Genomic DNA, 20,048 nt, shown 5'->3' with positions numbered 1-20,048 from the left:
CTGCCCACCGAGAGCAGACAGCTCTGATAACACCAAACAGTCTTGGTTGCTCTGTTTGTAGTTAAAAAGACCTCTCCAGACACACTGACATTTTATGGTACCAATGTCTGTAGAATGTTCAAATCCAGGGCAGTCCATCTGAAGAGGTTTTTGTTTGACACATGCATATCTGCAGCTTGTCCGAGATGAAATCTGTTGTAGCCAAAGCAGGGGTGTCCAACCTCTGGCCCTCCAGGCTCTAAATCATGGCACTCAGAGACTATTGGATTAAGAAGAAAATGTGTATTTGATTAGGAGTTCAGTGTGTGTTCCCAGAGCCATGCCCTGTGATTTCTAAATGGAAGTATTTGAATGTGTTCAGGGGCTTCATTTCTCCCAGTGTCTCCCACTGCTTTGACTACAGTCAGGAATGGATCCTCATGGGAGGCGGGAGCACTCTGAACAGCTAGTGTCCTTCCCCTGCTGTTCCTCAGCCTGAGAGGCACAAAGGGAATGGAACAAGGCAGAGAATTGGTCCCCCTTAAGCGCGAATTGTGGTCTCTTGACTTCTTTGAAGCAATAAGTTCCACTGTCATGCTACAAGTGTTGGACACTGCTGATTGAAAGGATATTCAGAGTTTCCCATTCATAAGGCCATGAACACTGCTCAAGATCCTACCAAGTACACATTTAACAAAAAATGAATCCACTCACAAGCACGGGGGTGAGGGCAAATTCTGCCCCCATGCAGCTGAGCTTCACCGGTGTAACTGACAGCAGAATTGAGTCCAGGGTGTATAACTAAATGCTATCAACTCTGAGTGCCCACTTGCAGACCACAGAGGTCAATTACAATTGTTTTGCCTGACAGCAAATCTCTAGAGTTCGCAGCTGATTATTTGGAAAATCAAACTAAAATTAGAACATGGGTCTCAGTGGAAAGGGTTCAGCTGGGAGGGGCCGGTGGTTCCGCTGACATCAGATGCAGTTAATTCAGAGGAACCATAAACTTTATGTGTTGGCAACTGGTGGCCAGTAAAAGTCCTACTTGACATTTTAAAGAATATGTATGTTAATCCTGGTATCCCAGACAAAATCCAGGTGTAATAACTATGTTCTGCAGCAAGCATCCAGCTTTTAATTAAGTTAAGGGAACCATATATATGAAAAGAATTTGGCCCATAGTTTGTGAATAGAAGATAACATTATTGACTACAGTGCATGAGAAACTTTATAAGCTAGCATACACTATACTACGAGATCCTGCTATGTGACATGGGAATTCCACTGTACTGCATGGAGTTATTACATGATATTTAGGAACATTTCATGGCAACTAGAAGATAATGGGTGTACCCATTGTGGATAGAATTAATCTCTCTGGAGAGATTTTAAGTTTGGTTTCTGTTTATAGGCTACTCAGGAAAAATATCATCTTATTTCCTTCCTATTTCATGAATTCTTTGTACTCTAGCTATTTAATCAATGCATAGGGCCTATCACACTGGTATCTAAGTTCTTCGAGCTACTTGTGACCAGCAGTGCTCTGGCAATTAGGAGCACTAGATCGGTTTCTGACCTCACATCAGCGTAACTGAGGAGTAACTCCTGAGAAGTCAGTAGAGATAAATTGGTATAAAACTGGCACACAAGTTCTGAACGAGTCTCATTGTCCTGAAATTGCTAAGGCCAGCAACAGAATCTGGAATTTCAGGGCCAAGATTGCAGGTGCATTTCAGAATTAAACAAGAATAGAAGGGCTTTGCACCAATTCACTGGTCACTCTAGCTATAGGCAAACAAGGCACCACCGAACCAACAGATGGCTCAACGTATCCTCCCACCCCAAAAGTCTGTTCTGGGAGGGGCAGCACACTGAAGTTTTGCCTTGGGCACCAGATTGTCTTGACCAGCTCAGTGACAGCATTGCTATTTCAGCTGGATTTCAGGGCAAGAAAGGCTTAAATTGGGCTTCAAATGAACTAAACACGTTTATGGACTTAAATAATCAGAAGAGGATAGTAAACATAGTCTATGGGCTTGTGGTGTGGCGATATCTGAAGACCCGGACTTAGGCATGATTTCATTTGACTAAGACTAACGATTTACGCAGGGAGCATTTGGGTTGTTGGGAGATTTTAAATGTTTTACTGCAGCTCCTGACTATTATTACAACTGTTACCATAAACTGTGTGTACACAAAGTAACAGCAAATCCCAGGCTCCTTGTGAAACTCAGAGATGCCAATGACCTTTTCATGCACCACCAGCTTGTAGATACATTGACTGTACACAAGAACAGAGGACTGACTCCTACCTCTTCTGGGTAACTCTTTCCTGCATTAGGCCATTCTGTGCTCAGTACTGCTTCTTGCCTGCTTCCCACGCAAGCAGCTGTATCTAGCTGCTTCCTGAACTAGCAATGTGGGGAAGTGGGTCACATCAGGACTGCAGGCCAGGGGAAGAGGAGGAGGTGGTTCTCAGGTGTTCTCAACAACTTTTTCCACCACTAGACTCCTCACCCAGCCTTTCCAGATGGCATCACTCCTCCCTGGCATTGGACTCCCACGTGGCCGTGCAAAACTCTAGATTCTAGAAAAACAGCCAAGTGACATACCATACACTTGGGAATTAACCAGTGTCCAAGGATATATTTAAAGTAATAGCTACACTGTCTAAACTACATTTTTTTTAAAAAAAATCCAAATTTCTTCATCTTTTGGGTTACATATTAAGATAATTCAGTCCTGCCCCCACAGGGAGGGGATAACCATGAAGAACATTTATTGAAATCCAAGGGGGGACAGTTCTGATGAGGGCCACTGGTTATGCTCAGACCTGAAGGTCACCTGAACCAGAGTTCTGGATCTAATCTGTCCAGAAGGACAAACATGTCAATGGCAAGATCCGACATAACTGCTTCTACCCAGAGTCTTGTCCAACCTTTCCCATGAACTGTTGACACATTTCTTATCTTTGTTCAAATGGTGCTATTTTACTGGTGGCATCTTTGCAAGGGATTATTTGTGATCATAAGGAATTCTGCCATTACTAGATTCTTTATCTGATTTCCTCCTCACATTGTTTCTGTTTCTATGCAGCATGCACAGAATATAATTGCTTCAGTGACCCAAGTCAGGAGCTGCCAGATGGGTCTGCCAATTATGTAGTCCCACTATGCTGTCTTGTTAACCCTGCTAAGGAAGATTCAGTAGTGATCCACATAGATTCACTTGCTGATTGTATTCATATTTCTGGTGGGTAAAATCCTACCTTAAGAGTTTCACTTCTATATCCTAAGCCCTAGTATTTGTTCACATCAGAGGGTACATTGTATTTATATAATTATCTATTTGTATTTATACATCTATTGTATTTGTTCACATCAGAGGATACATCTACACTTCAATATAAACCCCACAGCACCAAGTCTCAGAACGCAGGTTGGCTGCCTCAGGCTCATGGAACTAAAAATCGCAGTGTAGACTTTTCGGTTCAGGCTGGAGCCTGGGCACTGAGACCCCACAAGGCGGGTGGGTGCACAGACTTATTTCTCATTCCCTACAGCACCAGATGCACCCAACGTTAACTATTTTACCTCTCTGTCTGTTACTCAGTCGTAGGTGTCTGTATGTTCTTTAAACTTCCTGTATGTTCTTTTCCATCCGTCTTAGGTATTTATATGGCCCAAATCACCATAGTATCTGATCGCCTGAAGCTTTTTAATATATTTATCCTCACAACACCTTGTGAGGGAGGGAAGAACTATTATCACTATTTTACTGATGGCAGCTGAGAAACTAAGTGACTTACCCAAGGTCACACAGGAAGTCTGTGGCAGAGCAGGAAAATGAACATAGGTCTCCTGAGTCCTAGGATACTGCTCTAACCACCAGACCTTTCTTCCCCCCAAGCAAAGTTTAGGTCCGGCCCTTTGTTATGTTATTTGATTGGGAGCTCTCAGGTACAATGCCCAAGATTCAGTAGGCAAATTTCTTCCACTCATATGTCCCAAATTACTGTGTCATGCCAGCTGAGGCCCAGAGATGCAGAACCCAGCAGGAGGGGGGAAATAAGCATAAGATCTAGGGATAAGTAAAGATATAGTTAATGGCAAAATTTTCAAACTTAGTTACCTAAAAGTTAAGCATCTAAATCCATATTTGGACTCCTAATTAAACATAACCTGATGTGAAAGCCCCTGATATGCTTTCCATGGGACATGAAATTTAGGTTAACATGGACAGAACTGGGGAGGGTTCGCAGAGGGCATTAGAAGGAGAGAGGATGATGCTTCCCGTTAAGCTGTAATGGAAGGGGAAACACCCTCGGCTAGTTACCCACAAGTTCTCTATGAGCACGAAGCAGCTCACATTACTACTGAGTTCCTTACGGACTCTTTGGTTTGAACCTTTGCTGTGGATCAGATACTTCAAGGCTATTATTCCACACAGGAATCCTCACCACTCCAACTTATACCTGCTGAGTCAACAACATTGCTCAAATCAACATTCAGTCTAAACCTACCTTTTGAACTTTGCTTTATCTTCTTTCCTTGGGAAAGTGTTCTAGAAAGCTTTGCTCAAGAGACACCATGACTGACTGGATACACAAGAGTAGTTGTTTTCCTCCATCCTCCTAGAACCCACAAACAGTGTTCCAAGCTTTAATATCCTCTTTAACTATGTTTTAATCGAGTATTCAGACATGTATATGTGAGGACCAGGGGGAACATTCCTGCCTGCAAAGAAAAAAAAAATATAAATTAAAATGTTAATTAAAAAGTACAGTAACCGTGGAAGTGTTATGTAATAAGCACATCTCTTTAGCTGCTTATGTTTAGTTCATAATTTAAACAGCTTGGTTTCGTGATTTCACTGTACCAAATCCTCTACTACCCATTCTTAGCATGAACTGTGTGAAATTACTGTTGTCTTTAACTATTGACATCTTCTAAATACCCACAATGACCTGAGTTTGACACTTGCTCAGACTTTCCCCTGATAGCAGGAGAACTATGTAAAAGAACATTTGGCATCTGAAAAATTTGATCTCAGCCCGTTGTTCAAACATACCGCTTAATACACTGAGGCATAGCACCTTATGCTGTCACTCATTTTCTTGTTATGTTATACAATGGAACATAATATCTGCTCCTGATGGTACCTGAATCTGGCAAACTTGAAAAATACGGTTTTGGAGAACTGCAGGTAAAGACATTTCTTTTATTAGACACCAGCTACTTTGAAAGACATTGGGCCTAATTTAACTTTCAGAAATCCTGGTATAAAACAGAAGTAACTCCCTCAAAGTCAGTGGAGTTCCACTAGTACGCAGATCCTGTATAAGTGGGAAGAGAAACAGGCTTTATTTCTTCAGATCAGTTGCAGGTACAAGCAGCGAGAAATTTTGCTCAGATGTTCAGTTTTTGAAATTTTGATTCATGTGTTTAGAAAGAAATGATATTTCAACCTCAGAGGTACTATTGTGATCAGAAAGGCAACATTGTAATTTCTGCAAAACCATATGACATACACACACACAATATCTACACTCTACCCCAGCACTAGATAAGAGGAGAGATATCATTACATACCAACACTAAGTTAACTGGGTCTCCAAGTGCATCTTCTTTTATGCATCTGTTTTTGGCTGGTAAACTCCTTGCAGCAGGAATGGTCTTATTGTTTTGTCTTACACAGTGCCCAGAACATCATGGGTCAAATTTTCTAAAGCACTTACGTAACTTAGAAGCGTAAGTCCCATTGCTTTTCAATTGGACTTAAACTTCTAAATCACTCAGGTGCTTTTGAAAATGTTGGCCCATTTTCTCTTAAAAATAATCTGCAATAATAATTCTCATCTCAATGTTTTCACTCTTGATTTACAATTACAAGGGGCCTAATCATCCTCTGAGACAGCAGCACTGGAACAATTTTTATTGTTGGGGTGCTGAAAGTCACTGAACAAAACTGTAGACCCTGTACATGATGGAAGCCACTTAAAGCTAGGTGGTGCTACCACACCGCCAGCTCCCCTAGTTCCAACACCCCTGTTCTGAGACCCATGTTGCCATTCTTTCTTCCCACTCCTCCTCTCTACAAAGTCAGAGATCCTCAAGTGGAGAGGGGCTAGGCATGTATTGCCTTCTCCAAAACTCATGGGAATCTGCAAAACAGTCAATGTAGCTTGAAGCTTCAAATAACTTTTTCATTGTCCCTCTCTATATCTTGAAATCACTATTCATGGGCGGGGGGAAGGGGCTATCAGTAGCTGCTGATGGAAGAAGCTCCCGTAGCATGGCTCCAATAAAGCTGAGCTACCTAGAATCCTAAAGGGATCATGGGGCCACAGAGCCAAGCTGACGGCTCAATGCCTATGCACAGATGTACCCAGCCTCGCAGACCTCAGATGTATGTGTGGAACTCTCTGTTCATTGCACAGGAGGGCAAACCCCAACCCCTGGAATAATTTAGGGAAACCTCTGTGGACCAGATCCTCAACTGGTGTAAATCAGTGTTGCTGTATGAAATTAAATGAAACAGTGATATACATCAGCCAAAGATCTGGCCTATTATGTGGAACTTCACGGCTAATTTTGCTCCCAATGACCTAATCCATGTATTTTTCTGTGGGATAGGGTGATCAGGTTTGCAGCATGGAAAAAGGAGAGTTCACTAACTAACTCCTCTTCTCTAGGGGGAAATGTTCTCCTGGCTAGACTAGCACTTAACATTTTTTAACTTTTTACCTCTACTAGAAAAAACTGGTCTTGAGTTTAACAAGAATAAATGTACTAGGAAGCTCAGTGCTACTATAAATTAATGCACTAGCCTTTCATCGGTGGAGACCTAACATCAAATGATAAAAAACAAATTTGAATGGCTCAGCCAACTTCTAAGTGGTATTGTAATGGGGAACCAAAATTTACTAAGAAGTTGGCATGATTAACAGTTGCTGTTCATAAAAAGGCCTTAAACTAGAACCGTAAGGCATGAGTGCTGCAGGTCAGACTGGAAGTGCATTAGCAGAGTTTGGAGTAATCTGAATGCCTGACCACAGCCAGTAAACCCAGTCCTTCATTTTTACAAGCCTAACAGTTCTCCTCAAATTGATTTTAAAAACATCCAGTATTCCTGTCAGAAATCTCAAGCAATACACCACTGACAAGAACATGGAATCTCCATCTTGGAGGAAAACCCTTGATATCATTCACTAACTACAGAAAAGAAGATCTAAAATTTTGAAAGCTCTGATCCTCCTCCCGCTTGCACCCACATGCGATAGAAGTAGTCAGTGGTATTGCACTGGTGTGAAGCTGATGCAGGTGAGAGCAGAATCAGGCCCACGTGCACCTTCTTCCCCCCCCACACACACATTTACCCTGTCTATTCCTTGTTTCATTTATGTCAATGGAGTGACAGATGTGGTGCATAGAGCTGAAGCACAAGCAGCAAATGTAAACATGCAATACAATTCCTACAAACTATCCTGTAAATATGTACATACTTCTCCAGATGGCAAGTTACAATTACAAATGTGTGGCTAGTAAAAAACAAACAAACAAAAGTATCATGCCATTCTGGTGCAACACCTGGCACAGAATATTCATTATTAATTACATTTATTAGTAAGTTTTCAAGGAGCATTCAGCACAAATACACACTGTGGAGCCTAAGTTATGCAACCGTTTTTGCAACATTTGGCCACAAACTGTAAATATTGTGCCAAAAAATGTAGACAGAGTAAAACATTCCTTGCCTGAAAGAACTTACAATCTAAAGAATGGTTCTCAGCCTTTCCAGACTACTGTACCCCTTTCAGGAGTCTGATTTCTCTTGCATACCCCCAGTTTCACCTCTCTTGAAAACTACTTGCTTGCAAAATCAGACATAAAAATACAAGCGTCACAGGATGCTGTTACTGAAAAAATTGCCTCCTTTCTCATATTACCATATAATTATAAATCAATTGACATATAAATATTGTACTTACATTTCAGCATATAGTATGTAGAGCAGTATAAACAAGTCATTGTATGAAATGTTAGTTTGTACTGACTTCGCTAGTGCTTTTTATGTAGCCTGTTGTAAAACTAGGCAGATATCTAAATGAGTTGATGTCCCCCGTGTATACCCCTGGTTGGGAACCACTGCTTTCTAACCCAGACCAACAGGGCACCGGCCCCCACAGTTGGTATCAATAAGCCGTGGCAGCAGCTCCCAATGAATTATTATTTCACATGACCTGGATGATAATTCTGTGCCGGCTGTTTCCCCACAAAGGCATGTGATTGGTGCGTGTTGTTCACTTTATTAGATCTTCCTTACGCCCCGGGACCTAGCCGGAGTGACACCAGCCCCTGAATGCTCCCCGAGGCTTCTCGGAGCACCAAGAGGACTCTGAAGTGCCTGGCCCTGGCGCCCCGAGCTTGAACACGGACAAACCAGTCCCGCTTTACCTTTGCAGCCATTGGGCTGAGCGCAGCAACTCAGTGGCTCCGGGCCTCCCCGCGGGTCCCTCCGGGCTTCCTTTCAGCCGGCGACCTTTGCTCCTCCCGCGCCGGGCCGGGCCCGCTGGAGTCCCCGGGAGGCAGCGAGCGCTCGCAGCGGCGAATACCCCTGAGCGAGCCCCTGCGCGCCTCCCCTCAGCTCGCTCGCTCTGTCCTCCCCCGCCGCCAGCCGGGGCCCGGGGGGAGGGAGGCAGAAGCCGCCGCTGTTGCCTCTGGGCTCGGCAGCTTTGGACACGATCCGTCACGAGCCCGCCCCGCCTCTGCCCGCCAGCTCCGAGCCGCGGCGCGCCGCTGCCCCCCCGGGCGGAGCCTGTGCGAAAGTTTGGGGCGCCGAGTGAGCCCCGCCCGGCAAACTGTGTGTGTAGCTGGCGGGCGAAAGCCGGTTCGCTTCGCAGCCCCGCGGTGCTCCCCACGCCCGGGGGCAGGCCGGGCTCCCCCTCCCCGAGGGGAACCCCGACATGCAAAGTTACGGCGGAGCCGGAGCAGCCGAGGGGCGGTGACCCCGCCTCCCGCGCGGGACCAGCCTTCCCGGCAGGGGAGCGGCTCTGAGCCGGGGCTGACTGGGTGGGAAGTTCCCGGGCCAGATTCACGGACGAAGGCGCCGCAGAGCGGGGGAGCCCAGGCTGCGGCTGCGGTCGCAGCAGCTGCGAGGCAGCGCGCGGGCTGCAGCAGATGTTAGCAGCAGGCGGAAGACAGCGGGGCTGGGGGAGGCGCCCCGGGCTGCTCCCTCCCTGGCTGCGGGGCTGACTGAGCACCCCAGGGCGTGACGGGAAAGGAGGGACGCCTCCGCCTCCCTCAACCTGCCGGCCGGCAGGAGCGAGAGGCAGAAGCGCTGGGATGTTGCAGTAACAGCTGGAGCGGCCCGCAATCCAGCTGTGCCCGGAGAGGCCGCGCCCCGCCCCGGGAATCCCCCCCTGCCCCGAGCCGCGCCGCTGGGGCTTGGCTCCCTGGCGGCGGGGTCGCTTTTGCAACCAGCGAACGCTTTGCACATCGTCTGGGGGTACTTGTGCCTCGATGTTGGTCATCTTTTGGTCTCAGCCCTGGGAGCCAGAAAGGGGAACTCATCATACCCAGCACCCCCCCCCCTTACTTTGGCAACCAGGGAAGTGGTGAAAGACGGGGGCGGGGGACGTTCAGTGCTAAACTGTTGCCTTTGAAAACGGGTTACTCATTTCACAGCCTCAACTTCTCTATCCCAGCTGCTGGAGCACAAAACCCGGCAGCAGTGAATCTATATACATCTCAAGTAACGCCTTTCTCTTCATGTTTGTGACCTAAATTTGGATATGCTTAGAAATGTTATAGCGGGCTACTTCTTTTATTTTTAAAGGGATTCACTTTTGCATAGGGTTTATGATGCTGACAGTCACTGAGATCATGTGAATTGGCATCAATCCTCCACTAACACAGGCTGTTTCCTCTCCAGATAAGCCCTAGGGGGACTCTGAAAGTTATGAAAACGTGAAGTGTTGACTGGGGAAAGCAACCATTTTATGTGCGGAAAAGGACTTTGTAACTGTTGTTCTTCGACATGTGTTGCTCATCTCCATTCCAATTAGGTGTGTGTGCGTCGTGTGCAGGATCGTAGGAAGATTTTTACCCCAGCCACAGGCAGTGGGTCAGCTGAGGCGCCTCCTGGAGTGGCGCCTTCACAGTGCTGAAAATATGCCCCAGCTGATCCAGCGCCAGCTCAGTTCCTTCCTGCCGGCTACTCCGACAGAGGGGAAGGAGGGCAGATTTGGAATGGATATGAGCAACACATCTCGAAGAACAACAGTTCTGGGTGGGAAGTTCCCGAGCCAGATTCACTGACGAAGGCTTGCTCATATCAATTCCAATTAGATGACTCTCAAGCCTTACCTAGGCGGTGGGGTCAGAGTGAGATGTCGCGGAGTGCAGAACTGCTGAACCAAATGCCGCATCACCTCTTGACTGCTGGACTATTGCATAGTGGGTAGCAAAGGTATGTACCGATGACCAAGTTGCTGCTCTACATATCTCCTGAATTGGTACATGAGCCAGGAAAGTGGAGGACAAAGCTTGGGCCCGGGTGAAGTGGCCAGTAAGGTGTGTAGTTGGGACACCAGCCAAATCATAGCACGCACAGATGCATGATGTGATCCAGGACGAGTTGCGCTGGGAGGAGACTGGGAGGCCTTTCATCCAGTCTGCCACAGCAACAAACAGCTGAGTTGTTTTCCTAAAAGGTTTTTGTTCGCTCGATGTAAAAGGCGAGGGCTCTGCGAATGTCTAGGAAGTGCAGTTGTTGGTCCCGTCGAGAGGCATGCAGCTTTGGATAGAAGACCAGGAGGAAGATGTCTTGGTTGACATGGAAGGCAGCGACCACCTTAGGAAGGAAGGCTGGGCGTGGTCACAGCTGTACCTTGTCCTTGTGGAACACCATGTATGATGGTTCCAACGTAAGAGTTCTAAGCTCGGACACATGCCTCGCCGAGATGATAGCTACGAGAAAGGCTGTCTTCCAGGAAAGGTACAGGAGCGAGCAGGTAGCCATCAGCTCGAACGGGGCACCCAAGAGTCTGGATAGGACCAGGTTGAGGTCCCACTTAGGGACCGGATGCCGAATTTGTGGGTACAGGTGTTCCAATCCCTTGAGGAACCTGCTGACCATAGGATTGGAGAAGACCAAGGGCCCATTTTCACCCGGGTAGAAGGCTGAAATCGCTGCTAGGTGTATTCTGATGGATGAAACTGCCAGGCCCTGCTGTTTCAAGGACAAGAGGTAGTCCAAGATGGTAGGTACTGACGCCTTCAGGGGGGGCCATATCACTCAGAGCACACCAGCAGTAAAAACGCTTCCACTTGGCCAAATACGTGGATCTGGTAGAGGGCTTTCTGCTACCCAGAAGGACCTGTTGCACCGAGCGGGAGCAACGTAGCTCAGATGGAGTTAGCCATGCAGCGTCCACACTGTAAGGTGGAGGGATCGCAGGTCAGGATGGCAGAGTCGTCCATGTTCCTGCGTGATCAGGTCCGGCCACAACGGAAGTGGAATTGGAGTGACCACCGACCACTCTAGGAGAGTGGTATACCAGTGCTGCCTGGGCCACGCCTGGGTGACCAAAATTAAGTGAGCTCTGTCCCTGCACAACTTGAGCAGGACCCTGTGGACTAACGGGAATGGAGGAAAGGCATAACACAGGTGGTTTTTCCACAGTATTAGGAAGGCGTCCGATAGGGAACCTGGGGAGCATCCTTGGAGAGAGCAGAACACCTGGCACTTCCGATTCTCGCGAGGGGCGAACAGGTCTATGTGGGGAAACCCCCACTTCTGGAAGACAGAGTGGATGACGTCTGGGCGAACCAACCACTTGTGAGCCTGGAAGGATCTGCTGAGGTGGTCCTCTAAGGTGTTCTGGACTCCTGGGAGAAAAGACGCCACCAGAGGGATCGAGTGGGCTATGCAGAATTCCCACAGGAGAATGGCTTCCTGACAGAGGAGGGACGATTGTGCTCCCCCTTGTTTGTTGATATAAAACATGACCGTTGTGTTGTCTGTGAGAACTGCAACAAAATGGCCCTGAAGCTGCCTGTGAAATACTTGACAAGCCAGGCGCACTGCTCTCAGCTCCTGTACATTGATGTGCAGGGATATCTCTTGTGTGGACCAAAGGCCCTGCATGCGAAGGTTCCCGAGGTGAGTGCCCCAACTCAGAAAAGATGCGTCCATGGTTAGGGCAAGGGAGGGCTGTGGGGCATGGAATGGTACTCCCTCGACTACTTACTTGAGGTTCAGCCACCAGTTCAGGGAGCCGAAGATGTCCGGCGGTACCGTGACCACCATGTCCATGCTGTGCCGGCCTGGATGGTATACGGTTGAGAGCCAGGCCTGAAGTGGACGGAGGTGTAGTCTGGCGTGTCTGGTCACAAATGTACAAGACGCCATGTGTCCCAGGAGACCTAGGCATGTCCGTACTGTCAAGGTCGGGAAGCCTTGCAGGCCATGAACGATGTTCACTAGGGCCTGAAAGCGTGCTTCCGGTAGAAATGCGCAGGCGAGTTTTGAATCTAGGACTGCGCCGATGAAGTCTATCCTTTGGGTCAGCTCCAAAGTGGACTTTTCTACACTGAGCAGCAGGCCTAGCTGTCTGAACACGCTCATGGTGAACTGAACATGAGATTGCACCTGGTCCCTGGAGCAGCCCTGAATGAGCCAGTCATCGAGGTACGGAAACACTTGGATACGATGTTGATGAAGGGAGACAGCTACGACAGCCATACACTTCATAAAGACCCTTGGTGCTGTGAATAGACCGAAGGGAAGGATGGTAGACTGGAAGTGCTGTCGGTTGACCACAAAGTGAAGGAAACGCCTGTGTGGCGGGTAAATCGCTATGTGGAAATACGCGTCCTTCATGTCGAGGGCAGTGTACCAGATCCAGGGAAGGAATAATGGTCTCCAGGGAAACCATGCAGAACTTCAACTTTACCATGAATTTGCTGAGTCCACGCAGGTCCAGGATGAGCCGTAGGCCCCCCTTTGCCTTGGGGATTAGGAAATATCGGGAGTAAAACTCCCTGCCCCTCAGTTCCCTTGGAACCTCCTCTATCACTCTGATAGCTAGGAGCATTTGCACCTCCTGTAGAAGGAGTTGCTCGTGAGAAGGGTCCCTGAAAAAGGACGGGGATGGGGGGGGGGCGAGCAAATTGAAGGCTGTATCTACTTTCCACTGTGCGTAGGATCCAGCGGTATGATGTTATAGAGGACCACGCACAGAGGAAATGGGAGAGGCGGTTGTAGAAAGGCAGGGAAGGATCCTGGAAGGAGACTGGTGCTCCGCCTTTGGGCACACCTTCAAAAGTGTTGTTTGGGTCCTGCAAATTATTTGGGGGGACCCTGGCTCTGGCCCATCTGCTGACCAGACTGTCTCCACCTACCACCTCGGCTGCGTCTTCTAAAGAAGTCCTGTCTGGGCCAGGGGTTGGGGTAGGTGTGCTGTGATTGGGATTGGAAGGGCCTACATTGCGTTACCAGGGTATGCATGCCCAGTGAACACATGATGGCCGAGTTGTCCTTCAGACTCTGAAGACTGGAGTCTGTCTTCTCCGAGAACAGACTCTGGCCATCAAAGGGTAGGTCCTGTATGGTTTGCTGGAATTCAGGTGGGAGACCGGAGACCTGTAGCCAGGAGATGCGGCGCATAGCTACTCCTGAGGCTAGAGTCCTAGCTGTCGAGTCTGCCACGTCTAATGAGGCTTGTTTCTTTCTGGCTACTTTCTTGCCCTCCTCTGCTAAAGCCCCGAACTCCTCCCTGGACTCTTGAGGGATAAGCTCCTTGAACTTCTGCATCAAGTTCCAGGTATTATAATTGAATCGACTCAAGAGGACCTGCTGGTTAGTCACTCTGAGTTACAAGCCACTAGTAGAGTATATGTTGCACCTGAATAAATCCAGGCATCTAGCATCCTTGGATTTAGGTCCGGGGGCTTGTTGGCTGTGTCTCTCCCTCTCGTTAACGAACTGTACAACAAGAGAGCATGGCTGAGGGTGAGTATACAAGTACTCGAAGTCTTTGGAGGGGACAAAATATTTCCTCTCCAACCCCTTGGCAGTAGGAGGAATAGAGGCTGGAGATTGCCAGATTGTAGTGGCATTAGCCTGAATAGTCCGAATGAAAGGCAAGGCTATTCTGGATGGTGTGTCGGCAGACAGAATGGCCACTACTGGATCCTCTACCTCCACCACCTCCTCCACCTGGAGGTTCCTGGTGGGCACGGAGGTCTATAGGTGGGGGGCTAGAGGAGGACGTACCCGCTATCCCCTCATCTGGGGAAGATGAGGAGGATACCCCCAGGACTAATGGGTTCTGGGGAAGGTCTTGCTGGGGAGGGTCTGGTTGCCCTAGGTCCACCACGCTAGGGGCGTGGGCCTGAACTGGGGACAGGGCAGTCGCCTCCGAGCCACCCAGGGGAGGGCGACTCACTGTGGCCTCTGGTACCCGGGGCTCTGAGTGGGCAGAGAGAAAAGCCCCCGAGGGGACACCCTGGGCCTGATGGTAAGCCCAAGGAGTCCAAAAGGACCATTGCAGAGGACTCTGACTAGGGTCCTGGCCCTCGTCCTGCCATTGGCTAGTACCGTCCACCTCTTGGTCCTGAACGTGGTAGCCACTTCCTGCTTGAGATGACCTCAAGGCGGAGCGGGATGGCCAAGGTGGGGCCGAGTATGTTTATGGTGCCATCTTGGCATGTGGTACTGCACTGCTCCAGGGAGATGGAGATCGGTGTCGAGATCCTGATCGGTACTGGTGGCTGTATCGGTACCGGGAGCCAGATCTGGACCCCAATGAAGATCTATGGGTGGATTGGCGCCAGGATCGATTCCGAGTAAATCGGCACTCAGACCGGTGCTGTGATCAGTGCCGGGAGCTGAACTGGTACCACCCGTACTGAGAAGAAGATCTTTGTGAGGCGGAGCGACCCCGCGAATGCGACTGGTGCCGAGATGGTGATCAGTGCCAGGACTGCGAGGGGTGCCATGAACGAGACCGGCGTCTGGATCGGGACGATGACCGGGATCGGTGCTGTCCTATCTCGCTCTGTGATGGAGGGTGTAGCATGGAGGGCTTTCCTTTTGAAGGAACAGCCTGTACCGGTGGCACCAGAGGCTGCGATGGTCCCGGTTCAGTGAGCGCCATCAGGTCGCGCGCCATGGAGAATGTCTCCGGCGTGGACAGTGGCCTAAGCTCAACCACGGTGCGCACGGGGGAGCTTGCAGCGCCAGAGCCTAGGGTGCAGGGCTTGGTGCCTATGCCGGTCACTCCAACACTGGATGCGGCTCTGAGGGAGGCCCAGGTGGCGCCAGCGACTGCAACGGGGCAGCATGTTGCTTGTGCTGCCTCTTCGGTCCCAGAGAGAGAGAGCGCGACGCTGCCGCGCTGGTAGGGGTGCCGGAGGCGTCCAGTGCCGGGAGTCTTTGTCGGTGCCCGGATGTTGCGCTGAGCGCTCCGGTGCCGCAGGTGCGCTCCGAACCAATGAAGTCTCGGCATGGGGCTGAGGACATCGGGCTAAGTGACGCTTCCATAAGGTGCTGCTTCAGACAAAAGTCCTGCTCCTTTTTAGTCCGAGGCTTGAATGCCTTGCAGATGAGGCACTTGTCAGCTTGATGGGATTCTCCTGGGCACTTCAAGCAGGAGTCATGGGGGTCTCCCGTAGGCATCAGCTTAAGGCAGGCCAAGCATGGTTTGAAACCCAGAGACCTAGGCATCAGCCCGGGTACTGGGAGGGAAGGGGAGAAGCCCCTTACCCCACAACTACTATTTACACTAAGAACTATAACTACTTACTAAAGAACTATTAACTATTTATAAACTATTTACAACTTTTAACAAGTGCTAATGAGAAGCTAGGGAAAGTGGAGTTCAGCTAAGCCACGCTCCACAGTTCCAACAACCATCACAGGTGGTAAGAAGAAACTGAGGGGGCACTGGATCAGGTGGGGCATATATTGGACACTGTGAAGGCGCCACTCCAGGGGGCACCTTAGCTGACCCCCCAGGTGTTGCTAGGGTAAAAATCTTCTGACGATCATGCGCGCGGCGCGCACACACCTAATTGGAATCGATATGAGGAAGCAGTCGAAGAAGAACAGGAGGTTTAGCTGTCTGTGCCACTGATTCATTGGCTTTCCTTAGGCAAGTCATTTAATCTCTCTGAGCCAAATTCATTGTGTTCCAGCTAATCTCTCTCTGCCAATTTCCCATGCAGAACATGAAGGAAAATCCCAGCTAAAAGTCTGGCTGAAACAAACACAGGACTAATATATGGGAGAGGGAGGGTCCCAACATTAACCAGTGACCTATATAATTATTACATTTACCTAATGTGCGCTCATGGGCTTTATAAACCCACAGCTGTGGATGTATGAAAATTCTCAGGATAATCCCTCAGGGCTTGTATGTCCCTCTTTGACATGTTACTCGTGCACCAGGTGAAGCTCTTTTTGGAGCCTTACATTCTTATTCATCGATTCCAAGGCCAGAAGGGACCATTGTGATCATCTAGAGAGTCTGACCTCCTGCATAACACAGGCCCAGGAAGTCCCCCAAAATAATTCCCACAGCAGATCCTGATTTTGAAATAGTCAGTCATGGAGCATCCACCAGGATTATTATTAGTGAGCATAAATAAATCGTCTGGTGAGACTCCATCACTGTTCCCCTTACAACAGCCCCAACAGCAACACATCCCCACCCCCAACTACCAGCCTCGATCTCAACTCATCCCATCACCCCCAAACCATCTCCACATACCAGAGATAATCCCCTGAGATCGGACACATGACCCCAAAGGACAGCCACCAGCACTAACTCAAAATAACCTCAAACGCCGCCTACCACCAGCCCAGCGCTGTCACCGAAACACCCTCCCCCTTCCCAGACCCCAGCCTGCTCGTTTCCTCCCTGGCGGACCCCAGACAAAGCCAGGCCGGCCCCCAGCGGGGCGCTGCCAGCGCCTTTGCTGCAGATGTTGGACCAGCGGCTGCTGGATCCTGAGGCCGATCTCTAGCCTGCCCCCCAGCTGTCCTGAGCCCGGCGCGGCCCCCCGCTCCTTCCCCCCAGCCGTCCCTGCCTACCTCTGCCCCCCTTTTCCCTTCCCAGCCCGGCTCCCCGCAGCCCGGTTCCTCCGCACCCGCTCCCCGAAGTCCCCTGTCGCTCTCTACCGCCCAAGCTCGGCTCCCCTGCTCTGTGCCCAGCCCGGCTGCCCCGACCGCTCGCTCACCTGGATGCAGAAAGTTTCACTCCTGGGTACAAAGTGGCAGCGATTGTTGCCGCAGCCGGGCCGGCTCCTCCCTCCGGCGAAGCTGTGGGGCTGCTGCCCCGACTCTCATCCTGCGGCCGCCCAGGGCCCCTCCTGCCCCAGCGCTGGCCGGCGGGGTGCGCGGAGCCTCGCGGGCCGGCCCGGCAGAGCTGCTCCGGAGCTTAGTTATTCTGTCTTTATTCCAATATTTTCCGTGATGGAAAAAGTGGCTTGTTTAAATATTTTATTCCACTTAATTGTTCATTACTTGAAACCATGGGAAAGGAGGCACATTCTCTTGCCTAATTTCCTGTCAGTTTCCTCTCTGCAGAACAAGGCTTTCAACTTTTCTGAGGAAAACATGCGACTGCAGGCTTGCCTCGGGGGCCCAGTTTTTGTACACAACAGCGAGTAGGGAATTTACTTATGCAAAGAACAGGGGTGTGGCTGCAGGGGAAAGGAGTTACTCACCCAATCTAATCTGTAATGAAAAAATAAGGTCCATGAATCAGTCCCCAGGAAATGTTGGTGTGTGAGCCAGGAGATAACTAACAACACTGACATGCAACACATTTTAAATTAATAAAATAACCTTTTTATACAATATCTAAAGACCAAGGGGAACTCACTGGCACAATATATTGTTGAGATGTAAACCAGAAAAGGTACACTAGAATAAGAGCTCCCACACAGGCGGTTACACCTGTTAAACTATACGGGTATAATTATATTGGTATAATTGGTGAAACTTTTCCAAGGGCAAAAATTCAGCATTCAAAAAATACAAGTACAAAAAAAAAAACCCAGCTTTAAAACCCCTTGCATACAGTCCCCTCTTTCAATTGCTGCACTGCCTTCCTTAAATTCACTGTATCAAATTTATTATTATTATTATTATCTGTATTACCAGAATGCCAAGTCATGAACCAGGATCCCATTGTGCAAAGCACTTGGCAAATACAAAACAGAAAGACTGCCTCTCCACCACGGAACTTACAATTTAAGTATGAGCAACAGAAGACACTTCTCATCCTTGTTTCCAAGGCCCTGAACAACTCTGTGGTAGCATAAATAAAGATCTCTTTTCTTTTTGTATCCTCCATGCCCCTTCCTCCACCAACAGTTTCACTGGATTTTTTTTAAAATTTAATAACTCAGTTCTCCACTGTTGAAATAAAAAAGGAAGGAGACGATACTTGCCAGATAAACCTGAGGGACGCTTGCAGAAATTATTTATACTTTGCTCTTAAAAATAAGAAACTGCTAGTGGGCTATTGTTAATATACACTTATGGACGTTTTCTGAGCAAGTAGCCAACCTAAGCACGACCTCTGTATAGTTCAGCCAATAAAGCTGGGTAAGAGAGAGGTAATCTGAGATATTTGGGCCCTAAATCCATTTCATAATGAGTAGATTAGGAACAGGAATTTAAATTGGACTATATGGGACCTGGATGTTTATTACTAGCTGACTGGCTGCTGGACAGCCTACCTCACTCCAAGAAGAAGGCAAAATGGCATCAATCACTTCTGCCTTTTTGTTTCTATTTTTTCTTCCCTTAATTTCTTTCAATTGTTTAATCATTAAGTTTTTCCTTCTGTCTCAAATTAGGACTTGAAAATCAGGGGGAAAAAACAACTCATCACTGTGACATAATTGTAAAAATACCCAACTAACCACTTACAGGGCCAAACTCTGCAGTGATTTATACCCTGTGTAACCTAGTGGGGCGACTGGGTTTGCAGGAGATGTAACTCAGCACAGAATCAAGCCCTTGTTGTTTATTTTCTCATTTCTTTACTTTTCCATTTCATATCTACTGTTTGCTCGCTCCCTTCAATGTATTCTCTCATTTTTCTCTTCTCTTCCTGTCTCTCTGTGTCCATTTTCTTTTTTCTGGAAAATGTAACTAGGCCCATTTCTTCTCAAAAAGAATCATGGTTCCTTCTTGTGATGCTGGCAGACTAGGTGCTAGCTCATGCCAAGGCCCAAGGTCTCACAGAACACTGACAAATACATACCTGGACACCAGTCTGTCTTACCTGTGGATTAGGATAGTTAAAAGAGAAATTAGTGTTATAAGAATGTGTTTAGCATTTAGACTTAATGGAAACTTTGTAGGATGCTGCACGTGTTAATCCTACTTATAATGTCGGTATCCCCTAGCAAAGGATAAGATTTTGTCATGGGGGTCACAGAAATCACAGATTCTGTGACTTTCAGAGACCTCTGTGACATTTTCCCTTCAGCTTCAGCTTCCGCAGCAGGGCCCCAAAGCTGTCAGCCACCATGGGGCTCGGGCATCAGTCATCCCCCCATCAACCCGCCCCCATCATTTATTATAAAAGTAATAGACAGTTCGTGGGCTTCCATGAATTTTTGTATATTGTATATTGCCTGCATCCTGTTTGTGACTTTTACTAAAAATAACAGTGATAAAATCTCAACCTTACCCATGGTCTAAAGCAGGGGTGGGCAAACGACGGCCTGTGGGCCGCATCTGGCCCGTCATACCTTTTGATCCATCCCTCGAGTTCCATTGCCCAACTCCGGCACTCCAGCCAGGGAACAGGGTCGGGCGCTTGCCCCACTTCAGCGTTCCAGCTGGGGAGTGGGGTTGGAGACTTGCCCCATTGCGCCCGTCCAGCACTCCTGGTGGGGAGTGAGGTCAGGGGCTTGCCCTGCTCCAGCGCTCTAGCCAGGGAGCCGCCCCACTCAGTGCTCCCGCTGGGGAGCTGGGGCGAGCAAACTTTTTGGCCCAAGGGCCACATCTGGGTATGGAAATTGTATGGTGGGCCATGA

General features: G+C 48.7%; 1 protein-coding gene across 7 annotated transcripts in view; it reads right to left on the bottom strand.

Annotated features, from left to right (window-relative positions):
- GCNT4 (glucosaminyl (N-acetyl) transferase 4) overlaps window positions 1-17,533 on the bottom strand; it is a 35,215-nt gene extending 17,682 nt beyond the window's left edge. Inside the window, exons 1-3 of one of the 7 annotated variants that reach the window (XM_073344235.1) lie at window positions 8,439-9,038; window positions 4,505-4,718; window positions 90-259 (exon numbers count right to left, since the gene is read on the bottom strand). The gene's annotated coding sequence lies outside the window, so the exon portion shown is untranslated. Of the gene's footprint in view, window positions 1-89; window positions 665-3,790; window positions 3,901-4,504; window positions 4,719-7,972; window positions 8,194-8,438; window positions 9,039-17,228 lie in introns of those variants that run through there. The other 6 variants (XM_073344236.1, XM_073344237.1, XM_073344234.1 and 3 more) reach the window with 6 other exon arrangements.
- Window positions 17,534-20,048: the final 2,515 nt, after the last annotated feature.

This window comes from Lepidochelys kempii, chromosome 5, assembly GCF_965140265.1.
Source record: "Lepidochelys kempii isolate rLepKem1 chromosome 5, rLepKem1.hap2, whole genome shotgun sequence".
In the NCBI taxonomy this organism is placed as follows: Eukaryota; Metazoa; Chordata; order Testudines; family Cheloniidae; genus Lepidochelys; species Lepidochelys kempii.
This window is presented reverse-complemented; position numbering and strand designations above follow the sequence as displayed.